Below are 5,000 nucleotides of genomic sequence, written 5' to 3'. Positions count from 1 at the left end.
CTTTAACACTCTTACTAATAATGCGCCACACTTTGAACCAAAACCAAACAAGAATGACAAACACATTTCGGGAGAACATCTGCACCTTAACACAACATAAACACAACAGAACACCCAGAATCCCATGCAGCCCTGACTCTTCCGGGCTACATTATACACCCCTGCTACCACCAAACCCCGCCCCCACCCTAAGCCTGCTACCTCACACATCAACCCCCCCACCCCCTCTGTGCGTCGGTTGAGGTGGGCGGGGTTTGGTAGCGGGGGTGTATAATGTATCCCGGAAGAGTTAGGGATGCATGGGATTCTGGGTATTTGTCCTGTTGTGTTTATGTTGTGTTACGGTGCAGATGTTCTCCCGAAATGTGTTTGTCATTCTTGTTTGGTGTGGGTTCACAGTGTGGCGCATTATTAGTAAGAGTGTTAAAGTTTTTTTTTATCCCGCCACCGTCAGTGTAACCTGTGTGGTTGTTGAGCAAGTATGCCTTGTTGTCACCTACGTGAGCAAACGGAAGCACCATACAACATGTGGCTGATCAGGCACGCTGGTTGTAGTGGTCGCTATATGCTGTACCATCACGGTACGCATGACGCTGACAAGCGCTATTGTTGGAATAATTGTTTGTAAGTTATAAATAAATGATAAATGGGTTGTACTTGTATAGCGCTTTTCTACCTTCAAGGTACTCAAAGCGCTTTGACACTACTTCCACATTTACCCATTCACACACTGATGGAGGGAGCTGCCATGCAAGGCGCTAACCAGCACCCATCAGGAGCAAGGGTGAAGTGTCTTGCTCAGGACACAACGGACATGACGAGGTTGGTACTAGGTGGGGATTGAACCAGGGACCCTCGGGTCGCGCACGGCCACTCTCCCGCTGCGCCACGCCGTCCCGAAAGAAACGTTGTATTATGAATGCTGTCTTTCGAGGCCTAACAAGAGGAAGAACGCTCGTGAAACGCCACTGTGATTTCAACACGGACAGGTGGCAGGATCTGCTCAACTTCCAGAGGAACTCTCTTTGAAGTGTTAAACGAACTCTCTCTGAAGTATTTCACAAGCTCTCTTCCAACTATTTGGTAACCGAGGTCAACGCTATTTACGACCCGCTGCCCTCTTGAAGTTGCTGTGGTCAGGAGACGGGAGGGGTTATCCATTGTCCTCCAACACCTGCCCCAGCTGGATCCAGGAAGAGCCCAAGCCCGAGAAATCCTCTTCTTGGACTTCAAAGCGACCGAAAACAATGACTGTTTTACATACTTCCCATTCCTGCTGTGACATGTGTTGGTGCGTGAACATTGAACATCTGAATAAATGAGGAGACGAAAACCTTCTTCGTCAGAGCGTGGTGCAGGACTGTACAGAGAGTGCAGTGGCCATGTCTCTCCTCAATATTGAGTCCAAATTGAATTCTGTCTCTGTTTGATTCCTTGCCTTTTGTCTTGTTTAATAGATGTCCTCAGTGTTTGAACGTGACAGCTATTCATTCAAAACCCGCGTGCCGCACCAGCTTAAAAATTCCATACAAAGGTGTGGGCAGCGTGTCTGAGACCCCTGGTTTATACATAACACAAGGAAAGAAATTTTTTTTTTATATACAGTGTTATTTCTTTAAAATTTCAAACATTTTTGCGGCTCCCATTGTTTTCTATAATTTGTGAAACTGGTCAAAATGGCTCTTTGACTGGTAAAAATTGCCGACCCCTGGTGTAGGCCCTTGGCCACACTTTGAACACCTCTGCACTAAATGATATCTTTTTGCTGTTTTTTTCTTGCAAAATGTCTTGTTTTGTTTGCTTGCAGTTCCACAATATAACTGCAGGCCAACAGAACTCTTCTTGTTTGAGGAGAAGCTGAGCCAGCTTTAGATAGGGCAGCTTTAATCTGAGAGGATGGTGCGGGATCCAAAGAATTCATCCTGGATGAAGAATGGTTTCGCTCTATTCTGGTGCAAGAAATGTCAGCATGTTGAGAAGCAAATAAGAGCGTCCCTGCGCCAGTAAAGTTGACGCGAAAGAACAAATCATTAAAACGACGACTGAAGAGTTTGATGAGCGACGCGCACAGAAACCAGGCTAACATTGCTATCCAAGTGTTTGGGTCCTATTTTTGGCGGAGTGTATTTTCCCAGCTGCGACAGGGGCGTGCACGTGAAGCCGCGCACGAGGCGACAGCTGAAGTGGGAACGCGCGCCTGGAAATGCGCGTTCACGAGAGAGAGCAGGCGACTTTTTCCGGAAGGCGCACGTCACGGCAGCAGACACTCCACTCTGCGCACTTTGCTACACGCCAACCTTGTCGGGAATTATTACCTTTTTTTTTTTTGACGTAAACGCCAGCAGCAGTAGGAGAGTAAGTACGTTCTTTGTTTACCGGGCAAACATTTATAAACTAGCATTCTTTTTCATTTTAAAAACAATTAGTAAATTTGTCATTGTGTGGAATAGGTATGTGTTCAAACTTTATAAATATCAATGTTTTTATTGAATGTATTGTTTTAAGTTGCTGATAAAAATAGAAAGAAGTGTTACCAGAAAGGTATGTGCTATGGCAGGGGTGTCCAAAAGTGCGGTCCGGGGGCCATTTTTGGCCTGCGGCACATTGTCGAAAAAAAAATTAATAAAAAATGTGAGAAAAAATATGTAAAAGCTGAAAAGTAACTAATAAATTAAACGCTTTTTCATATTTAAATGTTCAAATGTCTGTTTTAACTTAAAAAAATTTTTTTTTCAAAATAAAAAGATAAAATGCCCCACGCGTGCTTTGTAGGGGACTGAATCTCTGGGGATTTAACGATTCCATCTAATTCCGATTCCTGGGGTGACGATTCGATTCAGAGTCGATTCTTGATTTGCAATGTATTATTTGGTACAATAATTAAAGTTAAAGTACCAATGATTGTCACACACACACTAGGTGTGGTGAAATATGTCCTCTGCATTTGACCCATCCCCTTGTTCACTCCCTGGGAGGTGAGGGGAGCAGTGAGCAGCAGCGGTGGCCACGCCCAGGAATCATTTTTGGTGATTTAACCCCCAATTCCAACCCTTGATGCTGAGTGCCAAGCAGGGAGGTAATGGCTCCCATTTTTATAGTCTTTGGTATGACTCGGCCATACTGTATATATATATATATATATATATATATATATATATATATATATGTATGTGTGGGGAAAAAAATCACAAGACTATTTCATCTCTGCAGGCCTGTTTCATGAGGGGGGGTACCCTCAATCGTCAGGAGATATATATATATATATATATATATATATATATATATATATATATATATATATATATATATATATATATATATATATATATATATATATATATATATATATATATTTTTACATATATATAAACATATACACATATATATACACATATATATATATACATACATATATATACACATATATATATATACATACATATATATACATGCATATACATACATATATACATACATACATACATTATATATGTATGTATGTGTGTATATATATATACTGTTTATATATACATATATATATATATATATATATACACACATACGTATATATATATATATACATACATATATATATACATACATAATATATATATATGTATGTATGTATATACATATACATAAATATTTTTACATATATATATAAACATATACACATATATATACATACATATATATATATATAGACATATATATATATACATACATACATACATATATATATATATATATATATATATATTTTTTTTTTTGGTGATTTAACTCGGCCGGGGTTTGAACTCACAACCTACCGATCTCAGGGCGGACACTCTAACCACTAGGCCACTGAGTTATATATATTATAACGAAACCTTTTCGAAGCAGGATACAGGTTAGAAAGGCTCCTTCTGGTTGCATGGACATGGCCTGAAAATGTATTCTTTTTCATTTATACTAATCTTTTTTTTCTTTTTCATTAAATTTTTTAATTATGAATCGATTTATCCTGTAAAGGCCTTAGTGGCCACATGCGTGGACAGCACCTTTTAGCTCTTATTTCCAAAATTGTGTACACTACTGAATTGGGGTCTTATGGCCGCTTATGTGGACACTTATACTGCCATCTGGTGGTGTCAGAAGAGTATAACATACAATGGAATTTGGGGGAAAAAAGCGTAAAAATAAGAATTAGCATGTCACTAAACATGAAGTACACGGTTGTGTACTTATGGACTAAGTACATCATATCAAAAGATGATTCTTAGTTGTTATTCTAATTAGGGTCCAATAAGCCCAAATAGCAAAGAGAAATTAAAAAAGCATGTAAACAAACAGCTTTGGCCTGTAGAGGTTAAAATTGAAATCAGAATAAGATGCGAATTGATTTGTTTGTGCAGCCCTAGTAAAAATGTAGGAAAAATAGTACACAAAAACATAATGTTATAATGAAAAAAATCTGGAAATTTGATCCAAACGTTGAAAAGTCTAAGCATTTTGATATTTTTTGTTAACAGAATTATATATCAAAACTTGTGTTATAAGTGACAAAATGTAAAATGTCAGCTTTTTGTCATTACATTACGTCTTTTTGCTCTTTTTTTCTTACATTTATTTTTGCCATTGTTTTTTCCCCAGCAAAACCTGAGCTGTGGTATGCAAATGGCTCGCTGGCCGCAGTTTGGACAACCCTGTTCTAAATAATGTTAGCAGACTTTTTAACCTATAACACCACGTTTTGTTTTTAAATATATATTATGTCTGTTCTCAGCAATTTTTTTTTAGCAAAATAAAAAATATCAAAATGACCTTTTCAGTCTAAAGTTTAGATGTAAAAGTACAACTTATTTATTTGTCCTACAAAGTTGTGTTGTAGTCGGTCATTTAAAGGTGAAACAGAATCCAATGCTGCCCAGTCAGTCAACAAAGACAGTAGTACAGGGGGGTCCTAAGTGTGGGGCCCATTTACAGCTAAAAAACCCCCTAAAATAACAGTAAAAACAAAA

General features: G+C 38.4%; 1 protein-coding gene across 2 annotated transcripts in view; it reads left to right on the top strand.

Annotated features, from left to right (window-relative positions):
• Nucleotides 1-2,247: 2,247 nt before the first annotated feature.
• The window catches only part of nexn (nexilin (F actin binding protein)), a 47,405-nt gene continuing 44,652 nt past the window's right edge, over nt 2,248-5,000 (top strand). For both annotated transcript variants that reach the window (XM_061976175.2, XM_061976173.2), the window contains exon 1: nt 2,248-2,355. The gene's annotated coding sequence lies outside the window, so the exon portion shown is untranslated. The remainder of the gene's footprint in view (nt 2,356-5,000) is intronic.

Source organism: Nerophis lumbriciformis, linkage group LG14 (genome assembly GCF_033978685.3).
Source record: "Nerophis lumbriciformis linkage group LG14, RoL_Nlum_v2.1, whole genome shotgun sequence".
NCBI lineage: Eukaryota > Metazoa > Chordata > Actinopteri > Syngnathiformes > Syngnathidae > Nerophis > Nerophis lumbriciformis.
This window is presented reverse-complemented; position numbering and strand designations above follow the sequence as displayed.